Genomic DNA, 16,495 nt, shown 5'->3' on the forward strand with positions numbered 1-16,495 from the left:
GCGAGGGAGCTCGCCGGAGTTCGGTGGTCGGCGATGGCGGCGAAGGGCGGAGCCGGGCGGCGCAGAAGGAAGATGACGACTCGGGCGGTGGCGGTGGTGACCCGGGCCGCGGGAGCTCTCCTCGGGCCCGGCGGGCCGCGGGCGGCCGTGGGTGGCGGGAGGCCACGTGGCATGTGGCGGTTGGCCGCGGCGAAGTGTCCGGCGCCGGCGGACAATGTCCGGCACGGGCGAGAGGGAGAGGAGCTAGGTTAGGGTGTGGATTGAACCGAAAATTTCGGGGAGTGGCCTTTATATAGGGGTAGAGGGAGCTAGGGAACTCCAAATGAGGTGCGGTTTTCGGCCATGCGGTCGTGATCGAACGCTCTAGATGATAGAAGAGGTTTAGGTGGGTTTTGGGCCACTTTGGAGGGGTGTTGGGCTGCAACACACACGAGGCCTTTTGGGTCCCTCGGTTAACCGTTGGAGTATCAAATGAACTCCAAATGGTACGAAACTTGACAGGCGGTCTACGGGTAGTAAACCAAGGCCGCATGGCAAGTATCGGTCCAATCTGAAAACGTTTAACACCCGCACACGAAAAAAGGTAGAAAGGGACACCGGAGGACATAGGAGCGCCGTAATGCAAAACAGACAACGGGGAAGATGCTCGGATGCATGAGACGAACACGTATGCAAATGCAATGCACATGATGACATGATATGAGATGCACGACAAAGACAAATCACACGGAGACAAAAACCCTACAACGATGAAATAAAATAACTTAGTGCTGGAAACGACAAGAGTTGGAATACAAATAAGGTAAATTACATCCGGGGTGTTACAGATCCACTCCTGGATTACTTTGGTACCTCCCTGCTAGGCTAATAGCAAGGCACACATCAGGTCTGGTACATGATGACCCACAAGTATAGGGGATCTATCGTAGTCCTTTCAATAAGTAAGAGTGTCGAACCCAACGAGGAGCAGAAGGAAATGATAAGCGGTTTCAAGCAAGGTATTCTCTGCAAGTACTGAAACAAGTGGTAACAGATAGTTTTGTGATAGGATAATTTGTAACGAGCAACAAGTAACAAAAGTAAATAAAGTGCAGCAAGGTGGCCTAATCCTTTTTGTAGCAAAGGACAAGCCTGGATAAACTCTTATATAGAGAAAAGCGCTCCCGAGGACACATGGGAATATCGTCAAGCTAGTTTTCATCACCCTCATATGATTCACGTTCGGTACTTTGATAATTTGGTATGTGGGTGGACCAGTGCTTGGGTACTGTCCTTACTTGGACAAGCATCCCACTTATGATTAACCTCTATTTCAAGCATCCGCAACTACAACAAAAGTATTAAGGTAAACCTAACCCTAGCATGAAACATATGGATCCAAAAGCCCCTTACGAAGCAACGCATAAACTAGGGTTTAAGCTTCTGTCACTCTAGCAACCCATCATCTACTTATTACTTCCCAATGCCTTCCTCTAGGCCCAAATAATGGTGAAGTGTCATGTAGTCGACATTCACATAACACCACTAGAGGAGAGACAACATACATCTCATCAAAATATCCAACGAATACCAAATTCACATGACTACTAATAGAAAGACTTATCCCATGTCTTCAGGAACAAACGTAACTACTCACAAAGCATATTCATGTTCATAATCAGAGGGGGATTAATATGCATATACGATCTGAACACATGATATTCCACCAAATAAACCAACTAGCATCAACTACAAGGAGTAATTAACACTACTAGCAACCTACTAGTACAAATCCCGGACTTGGAGACAAGAATTAGATACAAGAGATGAACTAGGGTTTTGAGAGGAGATGGTGCTGGTGAAGATGTTGATGGAGATTGACCTCTCCCGATGAGAGGAGCGTTGGTGATGACGATGGCGATGATTTCCCCCTCCCGGAGGGAAGTTTCCCCGGCAGAACATCTCTGCCGGAGCCCTAGATTGGTTCCGCCAAGGTTCCGCCTCGTGGCGGCGGAATTTCGTTTGAGAAGATGGCTTCTGATTTTTTTTCTCATCGAAAGACTTCATATAGAAGAAGATGGCCACCAGAGGGCCACTAAGGGGCCCACGAGGTAGGGGGCGCGCCTAGGGGGGGGGGGGTAGGGCGAGCCCCCCACCCTCGTGGGCAGGGTGTGGCCCCTTGGTGAACTTCTTGCGCTTAGTATTTTTTATATATTCTGAAAACGTCTTCCGTGAAGTTTCAGGACTTTTGGAGCTGTGCAGAATAGGTCTCTAATATTTGCTCCTTTTCCAGCCCAGAATCCCAGCTGCTGGCATTCTCCCTCTTTATGTAAACCTTGTAAAATAAGAGAGAATTGTAACATCCCAAATTTTCAATTTGGAATATTATACACTAGATCATCATTGCATATCATATTTCATCGCATTTTGGTTGATCCTAGAAATTCTACGCAACTCAAGGACCCTCGGAGAGAGTTGGGGATTTCGTTATTTTCATATTTGAGTTTTCTCAAACTTTGAAAATAGGATCATTTGATTTTGTTTATTTCATCTTCAATTATTTCTATTATAAAAAATTATGAGAGAGGGAATAAAATGACTTTCCCAAAATAAAGAAATATTGAGGGTTTAATAAAAAGATCAAAAAAGATTTTATTTTGGTTTTATTTGCTATTTTATTTGAATTTAGGAAAATTGCATGTTTCTTGCATTTAGAGCCAAGAAAATGTTCATCCTGTTCTAAATATTTTATTTAGACGGATAAAATTTGTTTTGGCATTCTTAGATTTTTATTTATTTTTCTAGATTTTTTTAATTGTAGCGATATTGTTTAAAAAAACGAGACTCCGCGCCCGACTGGGCCAAGGGCCCAGCCGAGCAGGCCGGCCCAGCCGCCCGCCGCCGCCTCTCGCCGGGTCGGGACAGGTGTCCTGACCAGCGCCACCGCCGCCCGAGTCCGGGGAGGACTCCGCCTCTCGAGGCCGACCCCTCCCTCAAGTCGCCTCTCCCCCCCTTTATAACCGCCCCCGCCCCCCTGCATCCCACACCGCCGCCGCCGCCGCTGCGCCGCAGCACCGCCCCGCACCACCCGCCACCCGCAAGAGCCCCGCCAGAGCCTCGCCGGAGCCCCGAGCCGAGGTAGCTGCCGCCCGGTTTTTGAGAAAAAAGCCGTTTCGGTTTTTTTGAAAACCCTAGTTTTCGTTTTTTTAAATAGATCGATTTTTCTCTGATTTATTTATTGGGCGAGAGTTCGCTCGTCCGTTCGTTTTAACGAACGCGTTCATCGTTTAGTTCCTGTTAACGAACGTTCGATCGTTAACCTGTTCGTCGTTTTTCTTTTTCTCAGATTAAATCCACGATTTTCTGATCGCGATTTCTGATCTGATGTTCGTTTTAGTTTAACTTTTCGCTCGTTTGTCGGAATCAGGCGATTCAAGCGCCTGGAGTTTCGTCTCGAAACCCTCTTTCCGTTTAACCAACTCAAACAAGTTTTTGCCTTAGTAAAATTTGCCCTAGTTTTAGATTAGCAAACGGAGCTTATTTGTTTTGCCGTTTGTCTTTCGTTGCTTCGTTCACTTTGATTCTTTTTGCCAACGGAAGTTCTTAAGTTGAACTTTCTGGTTAGATCTTTTATTCGAGTTTTACCTGTGCATTAGTTGAGTACTTATTGTATACTTGTTTGTTTGCGATAGAGTATCCGGAGTGCGCCGCTTGCTACTTCGAATCGCTAGGTTTTACGGATCATCAGCAAGGCAAGTAACACTTTGATCATACTTCCTATTACCCAGTTTTATTGCATTAGATCAACCCTCACACATTGCATTGTTTAGGATCTAATTAAATTGTGGGTTTGGGAAGTAGATGAGGTAGTACCTATTACTCGTTATTATCAAACCCTTGGGAGTTACTTCTATGTTTGCTTATTATGCTATGCTATGCTAGTAGACGTGGATTGGGTGAGTGAAATCCATGACAGATGTGAGATTGTTAAATCAATGGTTTATCTAAGGTGGCAACTTAAATACACATCTGGGTGGATTGAGGCACCTGGGTATTCCAGCGATTGCCTGTTTTTCTTTTGGACCGCCACCTAGGCTCAAAGGGATCATGAGATTATTCATACTGGAAACTTCCGTGTGCAGCCACAAGCTACTATGGGCTCTAGCATAGTTGACTAAGTTGTGCGAACTCTTACAGTGGTAGACTAGCAGATGTAGGGGATGTAGGTTGGTATGGTCTACCCGATCGTAAGGTGCTAGCGCTTCTGAAAGACTATGTCTCGGTCATCCGTTTCCCAAACACCCTGTAGTGCGGGAAATCCAACGAAGGAGATCGAGTCTTGTGGGGAAAAGTGCGCAAACCTCTGCAGAGTGTATAAACTAATCATGGTTAGCAGTGTCCCCGATTATGGACATCTTGAGTATCTAGTACCTGGATTATCATGTGAATCTCATCATGTTACTCTAAATTAATTTTGTTGGGTTTTTAATGATGATGCTTAATTGGGATTGAGAGCGTGTCTACACTCTCAATGTTTAACAACTACCATGATAGTTAAATAAACGTTATTCCTTTGTAGTACGGAAAATTGGCTTTACGCAAAACTGTAACCATAGAGCTTTCCACCAGCCAAATATGCATATAGAATAGCTTATTCTTTTATTGCTCTCTATGTGTTACATTGCCAGCATATTCCATGTGCTGACCCGTTTCGGGCTGCAACGTTCATGTTGCAGACTTTTCAAACGACGAGTAAGGTGCTTTTAGGTCGTGGTTCTATACTCAGTGATGTCGTTGGAGTTGATGGACTCACTTATCTTCCAAGCCTTCCGCTGTTATCGTTATTAGATGGCCTTAAGCCATATTTATTGTAATAAGTTCTCTTTTGAGACCCTCGATGTAAAAAGTGTGTGATTGCTACTCTGTTATAAATCCTTCAAGTACTGTGTGGTGTCAGCATTACTGATCCAGGAATGACACCTGAGCACAGAGATTGGACGGTTTGAGGTCTGGTCGCTACAAGAATAGACATAAGTGTTGTGACATAATGTGTAATAACAGCCCATAATGCAATAAATATCGATATAAAAGCATGATGCAAAATGGACGTATCAACTCCCCCAAGCTTAGACCTCGCTTGTCCTCAAGCGAAAGCCGAAATCAAAAAATATGTCCACATGTTTAGAGATAGAGGTGTTGATAAAAATAAAATATGGACATGAGGGCATCATGATCATTCTTAGAACATCAACTTATATAATTCTTGTCATATGATCTCTTATGCTAGAGTAATAATTCAATCACAATTTCAAGTATGAATCGTAAACTTCATTGAAAACTAACAAACTATAATCTCAGTCATTGGAGCAATTGCAATTTATCATAACATAGGAAAGAGTCAATATATAAGAGCTTTTCAGCAAGTCCACATACTGAACTATCATATAGTCTTTCACAATTGCTGACACTCACGCAATACTTATGGGTATGGAGTTTTAATCGGACGCATAGAAACATAGGAGCTTATAGTTTTGCCTCCCAACGTTTTACCTCAAAGGTAATGTCAACAATAATAGTTCATGAAAACTTACATCCAATTAGCCATATATACTAAGATCTTTCCAACATACTGTGCTTGCCAAAGGATAAAATGTAAAAAAGGAAGGGTGAAGATCACCATGACTCTTATGCAAGGAAGGAGATAAAAGTAAAAGATAGGCCCTTCGCAGAGGGAAGCAGAGGTTGTCATGCGCTTTTATGGTTGGATGCACAAAATCTTAATGCGAAAGAACGTCACTTTATATTGCCACTTGTGATATGGACCTTTATTATGCAGTCTGTCGCTTTTTATTTCTTCCATATCACACGATCGTATAAAGCTTACTTTCTCCCACACTAATAAGTCATACATATTTAGGGAGCAATTTTTATTGCTTGCACCGATGACAACTTACTTGGAGGATCTTACTCAATCCATAGGTAGGTATGGTGGACTCTCATGGCAAAACTGGTTTAAGAGTATTTGGAAGCACAAGTAGTATCTCTACTTGGTGCGATGAATTTGGCTAGCATGAGGGGGAAAGGCAAGCTCAACCATGTTGGATGATCCATGACAATATAATTTATCTCAGATGTAAGAAAACATAACCCATTACATTGTCTTCCTCGTCCAACGTCAACTCTTTAGCATGTCATATTTTAATGAGTGTTCACAATCATAAAAGATGTCCAAGATAATATATTTATATGTGAAGACCTCTTTTTCTTTATTACTTCCAATTAATTGCAATGATGACCAAAACTATGTTTGTCAACTCTCAACAACTTTTATTCATCATACTTTTTCTATGTGAGATCATTACTCTCCATAAGATCCGTATGATCTCTTTGTTTCTTTTTATTTCTTTCTCTTTTCTTTTATTCACTTAAGATCATGGCAAAATAATCAGGCCCTTGACTCAACACTAATCTTTATTATATATAGCTCACGGACTCGATTACATAGAAGGATCATAAAGCAAAACTCACAACTAGATCAAACTAAAACTTTATTCTACTAGATAAAGATATTACCAAAAGGATCGAACTAAGAAAAACGGTAAATATAAAAGTGATGGTGATACGATACCGGGGCACTCCCCCAAGCTTGGCAGTTGCCAAGGGAAGTGCCCATACCCATGTGATTATGTCTCCTTTATTGGTGAAGAGGTTGACGGTTTTGTTAATGGCGTAGGCTTGTCGTCCTTCTTCCAGGGCATAGGCTCACCATCATAGAAGGATGATCGAGTCTCCTGAAACCTCAAATCTGCAGCCAAACTCATCCTCTTGAATCTATATTCATTCTCACAGTTCTGATTTTGCAGGTCATAAATCTGGGCTTGGAGGTGCTCGATTTTCTCATGAAGCTTGAAGATTGCCTCCCCAATGTCCTTGACATCCAGCTTGTGGTTGTTGGTGAACTCCGTGATCATAATGTGATTGGAATCAAGTCCACGCTCCACCATCTCCTGACACTTGAAAACTTCTTGATCCAATGCCTCGAGCCTTGCCTCCGTGCTTCCGATCTTCCTTGGTCCCTTAGCATCACGGATGTGCAACAACCCCTCACGCATCTCAATGGTTTGAGGGTGTTGCAGCACTTCTGCGAGGTAGGGGTTGATGACCTTCTCGAAGAACTGGTCCTTGGGGGCACTTGAAGACGACATGACGACCTGGATATGTCAGAAAAATAGCTCGAAACAAAGACAGGAGATTTTTGTGTGCTACGCGAGTCAAAACCCCCGAGATATTAAATAATGAATTTTTACCAACCAAAATATGTGTTGTGTATGAAAACGGAGTCCGGAGAGCACACGAGGTGCCCACGAGGTAGGGGGCGCGCCCAGTAGGGTAGGGCGCGCCCTCCACCCTCGTGGAGGCCTCGTGTCCTTCGCAGACTGCTTCTTATTTTTCTATTTTTCTAAATATTCCAAAATGGAGAAATATTGCCTTAAAAACTGTTTTGGAGTCGGTTTACTTACCGTACCACATACCTATTCCTTTTCGGAGTCTGGAACGTTCCGGAAAGTGTCCCTTATGTATTCCTCCGGGGTTACGGTTTCAATAACATTGGTTTCAACATTTATGGGATTACCTGAGATATAATGTTTGATTCTTTGACCGTTCACCACCTTCGGATTTGTGCCTTCGAAGTTGTTGATTTTTATGGCACCAGAACGATAGACTGATACGTCTCCAACATATCTATAATTTTTGATTGCTCCATGCTATATTATCTACTGTTTTAGACATTATTGGGCTTTATTTTCCACTTTTATATTATTTTTGGGACTAACCTATTAACCGGAGGCCCAGCCCAGAATTGTTGTTTTTTGTCTGTTTTAGGGTTCCGAAGAAAAGGAATATCAAACGGAGTCCAAACAAAATGAAACCTTCGGAAACATGATTTTCTCATCAGATAAGATCCAGGAGACATGGACCCTCCATCAGGAAAGCCACGATGTGCTCACAAGGGTAGGGGGCGCCCCCCCCCCTAGGGCGCGCCCCCTGCCTCGTGGGCCCCTCGAAGATCCACCGACGTACTTTGATTGAGAATAATAATGAATCTATGGATGTGAATTTTGTTGGTAGGAACAATTTTGGTAACAACGCGTATAGAGGAAATTTCAATCCTAGGCCTTACCCTAGTAATCCCTCTAATAATTATGGTAATTCCTACAACAATTCTTATGGAAATTATAATAAGATGCCTTCTGCTTTTGAATCTAATATTAAAGAATTTATTTCTTCGCAAAAGAATTTTAATGCTATGATTGAAGAAAAATTGCTTAAGGTTGATGATTTGGCTAGGAACGTTGATAGAATTGCTCTTGATGTTGATTCTTTGAAACTTGGATCTATTCCACCTAAGCATGATATCAATGAGTCTCTCAGAGCCATGAGAATTTCCATTGACGAATGCAAACAAAGAACCGCTAGGATGCGTGCTAAGAAAGATGCCTTTATAAAAGCGTGTTCTTCTAGTTCCTATGAAAATAATGATGAAGATCTAAAAGTTATTGATGTGTCCCCTATTAAATATTTGTTTTGCAATATGAATCTTGATAATGATGGGACTGAATATGATCCACCTTTACCTAGAAGGCGTTCTAAGAATTTGGAATTTGTTGATCTTGATGCTAAATTTGATAAAAGTGGGATTGAAGAAATTAAAACCCTAGATGTTGCTAAACCCACTATTATGGATTTCAAGGAATTTAACTATTAAAATTGCTCTTTGATTGATTGTATTTCCTTGTTGCAATCCGTGCTAAAATCTCCTCACGCTTATAGTCAAAATAAAGCGTTTACTAAACATATCGTTGATGCCTTGATGCAATCTTATGAAGAAAAACTTGAATTGGAAGTTTCTATCCCTAGAAAACTTTATGATGAGTGGGAACCAACTACTAAAATTAAAATTAAAAATTATGAGTTTTATGCTTTGTGTGATTTGGGTGCTAGTGTCTCTACTATTCCCAAAACTTTGTGTGATTTACTAGATTTCCGTGATTTTGATGATTGCTCTCTAAACTTGCATCTTGCGGATTCCACTATTAAGAAACCTATGGGAAGAATTAATGATGTTCTTATTGTTGCTAATAAGAATTATGTGCCCGTAGATTTTATCGTTCTTGATATAGATTGCAATCCTTCTTGCCCTATTATTCTTGGTAGACCTTTCCTTAGAACGGTTGGTGCAATTATTGATATGAAGGAAGGGATTATTAGATTTCAATTTCCATTAAAAAAGGGCATGGAACACTTTCCTAGAAAGAAAATAAAATTACCATATGAATCTATCATGAGAGACACTTATGGATTGCCTACCAAAGATGGCAATACCTAGATCTATTCTTGCTTGTTATGCCTAGCTAGGGGCGTTAAACGATAGCGCTTGTTGGGAGGCAACCCAATTTTATTTTTCTTCCTTGCTTTTTGCTCCTGTTTAGTAATAAATAAATTATCTAGCCTCTGTTTTGGTTGTGTTTTTTGTGTTTAATTAGTGTTTGTGCCAAGTAGAACCGTTGGGAAGAGTTGGGGAAAGTCTTGATTGAACTTGCTGTAAAAAACAGAAACTTTAGCGCTCACAAGAACTGCTGTCATTTTTATTTGGAAATTGATATTTAGTTAATTATTTTTTTAAATGATTAATAGATAAATTCCTCACGTCCAGCAATTTATTTTAGAAATTTTGGGGTTCCATATCTTGCGCTAGCTACAAATTACTACAGACTGTTCTGTTTTTGACAGATTCTGTTTTTCGTATGTTGTTTGCTTATTTTGATGAATCTATGGATAGTAAAATAGTTTATAATCCATAGAGAAGTTGGAATACAGAAGTTATAATACCAATATAAATAAAGAATGAGTTTATTACAGTACCTTGAAGTGGTCTTTTGTTTTATTTCGCTAACGGAGCTCACGAGTTTTCTACTTTAAGTTTTGTGTTGTGAAGTTTTCAAGTTTTGGGTAAATATTTGATGGATTATGGAAAAAGGAGTGGCAAGAGCCTAAGATTGGGGATTCCCATGGAACCCCCAAGATAATATAAGGATACCTAAAAGCCAAAGCTTGGGGATGCCCCGGAAGGCATCCCCTTTTTCGTCTACTTCCATCGGTAACTTTACTTGGAGCTATATTTTTATTCACCACATGATATGTGTTTTGCTTGGAGCGTCTTTTATGATTTGAGTCTTTACTTATTAGTTTACCACAATCATACTTGCTGTACACAACTTTTGACAGAGCCATAAATGATTTGGAATTTGATAGAATACTCTATGTGCTTCACTTATATCTTTTGAGCTTTATAATTTCGCTCTAGTGCTTCACTTATATCTTTTAGAGCACAATGGTGGATTTGTTTTATAGAAACTATTGTTCTCTCATGCTCCACTTAGATTATTTTGAGAGTCTTAATAGCATGGTAATTTGTTTAAAATCCTAATATGCTTGGTATGCTAGTTGATTGTTTAAAATCCTATTATGCTAGTTGATTGTTTAAAATCCTATTAATAATAAAACTTTCTTATGAGTGTGTTGAACACTAAGAAAAGTTTGATGCTTGATGATTGTTTTGAGATATGGAGGTAATAATATCAAAGTCATGCTAGTTGAGTAGTTGTGAAATTGAGAAATACTTGTGTTGAGGTTTGCAAGTCCCATAGCATGCACGTATGGTAAACGTTATGCAACAAATTTGGAACTTGAGGTGTTATTTGATTGTCTTCCTTATGAGTGGCGGTCGGGGACGAGCGATGGTCTTTTCCTACCAATCTATCCCCCTAGGAGCATGCGCGTAGTGCCAAGGTTTTTGATGACTTGTAGATTTTTGCAATAAGTATGTGAGTTCTTTATGACTAATGTTGAGTCCATGGATTATACGCACTCTCACCCTTCCACCCTTGCTAGCCTCTTCGGTACCGTGCATTGCCCTTTCTCACATTGAGAGTTGGCGCAAACTTCGCCAGTGCATCCAAACCCCGTGATATGATACGCTCTTTCACACATAAACCTCCTTATATCTTCCTCAAAACAGCCACCATACCTACCTATTATGGCATTTCCATAGCCATTCCGAGATATATTGCCATGCAACTTTCCATCATTCCATTCATCATGACAAATTCATCATTGTCATATTTCTTAGCATGATCATGTAGCTGACATAGTATTTGTGGCAAAGCCACCATTCATAATTCTTTCATACATGTCACTCTTGGTTCATTGCATATCCCAGTACACTGCCAGAGGCATTCACATAGAGTCATCTTTGTTCTAGTATCGAGTTGTAATCATTGAGTTGTAAATAAATAGAAGTGTGATGATCATCATTATTAGAGCATTGTCCCAAGTGAGGAATAATAAAAAAGGCCATAAAAAAAGAGAAGGCCCAAAAGAGAGAGAGAGAAAGGACCTAAAAAGAGAAGGCCCAAAAAATGAGAGAAAAAGAGAGAAGGGACAATGTTACTATCCTTTTACCACACTTGTGCTTCAAAGTAGCACCATGATCTTCATAGTAGAGAGTCTCTCATGTTATCACTTTCATATACTAGTGGGAATTTTTCATTATAAAACTTGGCTTGTATATTCCAACAATGGGCCTCCTCAAGTGCCCTAGGTCTTCATGAGCAAGCAAGTTGGATGCACACCCACTAGTTTCTTTTGTTGAACTTTCATACATTTATAGCTCTAGTGCATCCGTTGCATGGCAATCCCTACTCCTTGCATTAACATCAATCGGTGGGCATCTCCATAGCCCATTGATTAGCCTCGTTGATGTGAGACTTTCTCCTTTTTTGTCTTCTCCACATAACCCCCCTTCATTATATTCTATTCCACCCATAGTGCTATGTCCATGGCTCGCGCTCATATATTGCATGAAAGTTTATAGGTTTGAGATTACTAAAGTATGAAACAATTGCTTGGCTTGTCATTAGGGTTGTGCATGATGATACCATTCTTGTGTGACGAAAATGAAACATGACTAAACTATATGATTTTGTAGGGATGAACTTTCTTTGGCCATGTTATTTTGAGAAGACATAATTGCTTAGTTAGTATGCTTGAAGTATTATCATTTCTATGTCAATATGAACTTTTGTATTGAATCTTTTGGATCTGAATATTCATACCACAATTAAGAAGAATTACATTAAAATTATGCCAAGTAGCACTCCACATCAAAAATTCTGTTTTTATCATTTACCTACTCGAGGACGAGCAGGAATTAAGCTTGGGGATGCTTGATACGTCTCCAACGTATCTATAATTTTTGATTTCTCCATGCTATATTATCTACTGTTTTAGACATTATTGGGCTTTATTTTCCACTTTTATATTATTTTTGGGACTAACCTATTAACCGGAGGCCCAGCTCAGAATTGCTGTTTTTTGCCTGTTTTAGGGTTTCGAAGAAAAGGAATATCAAACGGAGTCCAAACGGAATGAAACCTTCGAAAACGTGATTTTCTCATCAGATAAGATCCAGGAGACTTGGACCCTCCGTCAAGAAAGCCGCGAGGTGCTCACGAGGGTAGGGTGCCCCCCTAGGGCACGCCCCTGCCTCGTGGGCCCCTCGAAGCTCCACCGACGTACTTCTTCCTCCTATATATATCCACGTACCCCCAAACGATCGGGGACGGAGCCAAAAACCTAATTCCAGCGCTGCAACTTTCTGTATCCACGACATCCCATCTTGGGGCCTGTTTCGGAGCTCCGCCGGAGGGGGCATCAATCACGAAGGGCTTCTACATCATCATCCAAGCCCCTCCGATGAAGTGTGAGTAGTTTACTTCAGACCTACGGGTCCATAGCTAGTAGCTAGATGACTTCTTCTCTCTTTTTGGATATCAATACAATGTTCTCCCCCTCTCTCGTGGAGATCTATTCGATGTAATCTTCTTTTTGCGGTGTGTTTGTTGAGACCGATGAATTGTGGGTTTATGATCAAGTCTATCTATGAATAATATTTGAATCTTCTCTGAATTATTTTATGTATGATTGGTTATCTTTGCAAGTCTCTTCGAATTATCAGTTTGGTTTGGCCTACTAGATTGGTTGTTCTGGCCATGGGAGAAGTGCTTAGCTTTGGGTTCAATCTTGCGGTGTCCTTTCCCAGTGACAGAAGGGGCAGCAAGGCACGTATTGTATTGTTGCCATCGAGGATAACAAGATGGTTTTTTTATCATATTGCATGAAATTATCCCTCTACATCATGTCATCTTGCTTAAAGCGTTACTCTATTTTTAACTTAATACTCTAGATGCATGCTGGATAGCGGTCGATGAGTGGAGTAATTGTAGTAGATGCAGAATTGTTTCGGTCTACTTGTCTCGGACGTGATGCCTATATACATGATCATACCTAGATATTCTGATAACTATGCTCAATTCTGTCAATTGCTCAACAATAATTTGTTCACCCACCGTAGAATACTTATGTTCTTGAGAGAAGCCACTAGTGAAACCTATGGCCCCCGGATCTCTTTCTCATCATATCAATCTCCATCACTTTAATATTGCTTTGCTTTTACTTTATTTACTTTGCATCTCTATACCAAAAACACCAAAAAAGTATTATTTATCATCTCTATCAGATCTCACTTTCGTAAGTGACCGTGAAGGGATTGACAACCCCTAAGCGCGTTGGTTGCACTGAGCTATTGTTTTTGTGTAGGTACAAGGGACTCGAGCGTAGCCTCCTACTGGATTGATACCTTGGTTCTCAAAAACTGAGGGAAATACTTACGCTACTTTGCTGCATCATCCCTTACTCTTCGGGGAAATCCAACGCAGTGCTCAAGAGGTTGCATAGACCTCCTCGATAACGTAAGGACCTTCCCATTTAGAGAGAAGTTTTCCTGCAAAAAATCTTAAATGAGAGTTGTATAGCAATACATAATCACCTACATTAAACTCACACTTTTGTATCCTTTTATCATGCCATCTTTTAACTTTTTCTTTAAACAACTTGGCATTTTCGTACGCTTGGGTTCTCCATTCATCGAGTGAGCTAATATCAAATAACCTCTTCTCACCGACAAGTTTAAAATCATAATTGATCTCTTTAATAGCCCAATATGCCTTGTGTTCTGTTCGAGAGGTAAGTGACATGCTTTTCCATAAACCATTTTATACGGAGACATACCCACATGATTTTTGTATGCAGTTCTATAGGCCCATAATGCATCATCAAGTTTCTTGGACCAATTCTTTCTAGACCTATTGACAGTCTTTTGCAAAATTAATTTGAGCTCTCTATTACTCAATTCTACTTGACCACTATACTGTGGATGATAAGGAGATGCAATTCTATGATTAACATCATATTTAGCAAGCATTTTACGGAAAGCACCATGAATAAAATGTGAACCACCATCAGTCATTAAATATCTAGGGACTCCAAACCTTGGAAAAATAACTTCTTTAAGCATTTTAATAGAAGTGTTATGATCAGCACTACTAGTTGGAATAGCTTCTACCCACTTAGTAACGTAATCAACAGCAACTAAAATATGTGTATAACCATTAGAGGAAGAAAAAGGCCCCATATAGTCAAAGCCTCAAACATCAAATGGTTCAATAACGAGTGAATAGTTCATAGGCATTTCTTGACGTCTACTAATATTACCAATTCTTTGACATTCATCACAAGATAAGACAAACTTACAGGCATCCTTGAAGAGAGTAGGCTAATAAAAACCAGATTGCAATACCTTATGTGCAGTTCTATCTCCAGCATGGTGTCCTCCATAAGCTTCGGAGTGACACTTGCGTAGGATCTGTTCCTGTTCATGCTCAGGTACACAACGTCTAATAACACCATCTACTCCTTATTTATAAAGATGTGGGTCATCCCAAGAGTAATGCCTCAAATCATAGAAGAACTTTTTCTTTTGCTGGTATGTGAAACTAGGTGGTATAAACTTAGCAACAATGTAATTAGCATAATCAGCATACCATGGAGCAGTATGAGAAGCATTTATGACATTTAATTTCTCATGAGGAAAGCTATCATCAATAGATAGTGGGTCATCAAGCACATTTTCTAACCTAGACAAGTTGTCTGCAACGGGGTTCTCAGCTCCCTTTCTATCAACAATATGTAAGTCAAATTCTTGTAGCAAGAGAACCCATCTAATAAGTCTAGGTTTAGCATCTTTATTTTCCATAAGATATTTAATAGCAGCATGATCAGTGTGAATAGTTACTTTAGAATCAACAATATAAGGTCTGAACTTATCACAAGCAAATACAACTGCTAAGAATTCTTTTTCAGTGGTAGCATAATTTCTTTGAGCATTGTCTAGGGTTTTACTAGCATATTGAATAACGTTTAATTTCTTATCAACTCTTTGCCCTAGAACAGCACCTACAACATAATCACTAGCATCACACATAATTTCAAAGGGCAAATTCCAATCAGGTGGTTGAACAATAGGTGCAGAGATCAATGCTTTCTTAAGTATTTCAAATGCTTCTACACAATCATCATCAAAGACAAATGGTATATATTTTTGTAATAAATTAGTCAGAGGCCGAGAAATTTTTGAGAAGTCCTTAATGAACCTCCTATAAAATCTGGCGTGACCAAGGAAACTTCTTATACCTTTGATGTCCTTGGGACATGGCATCTTCTCAATAGCATCAACCTTGGCTTTATCAACTTCAATACCTCTTTCAGAAACTTTATGCCCCAAGATAATAACTTCATTAACCATAAAGTGGCACTTTTCCCAATTCAAGACAAGATTAGTTTCTTCACATCTCTGCAAAACTCGATCAAGGTTGCTCAAGCAATCATCGAAAGAAGAACCATAGACGGAGAAATCGTCCATGAAAACCTCACAAATCTTTTCACAAAAGTCAGAGAATATAGCCATCATGCATCTTTGAAAGGTAGCAGGTGCATTACATAAACCAAAAGGCATACATCTATAAGAAAAAGTACCAAAAGGGCAAGTAAAAGTAGTCTTTGATTGATCCTTGGCTGACACAGGTATTTGAGAGAAACCAGAATAACCATCTAGAAAGCAAAAATGTGTATGTTTGGATAATCTTTCTAGCATTTGATCGATAAAAGGTAAGGGGTAATGATCCTTTTTAGTGGCCTTATTTAATTTGCAGAAATCAATTACCATCCTATAACCTGTAATAATTCTTTGAGGAATCAATTCATCTTTATCATTAGGAACGACAGTAGTACCTCCCTTCTTAGGGACACAATGGACAGGACTTACCCACTGACTATCAGCAACGTGATAGATTATACCTGCCTCAAGGAACTTTAGTATTTCCTTTCTTACCACTTCTTTCATTTTGGGATTCAGCCGTCGTTGATGATCACGAACTGGTTTAGCATCTTCTTCCAAATTTATTTTATGTTGACATAGAGTGGGACTAATGCCCTTAAGATCATCAAGAGTATACCCAATAGTAGCACGGTGCTTCTTCAGAGTTTTCAATAATCTCTC

This window comes from Triticum dicoccoides, chromosome 2A (genome assembly GCF_002162155.2).
Source record: "Triticum dicoccoides isolate Atlit2015 ecotype Zavitan chromosome 2A, WEW_v2.0, whole genome shotgun sequence".
NCBI classification, from domain to species: Eukaryota; Viridiplantae; Streptophyta; class Magnoliopsida; order Poales; family Poaceae; genus Triticum; species Triticum dicoccoides.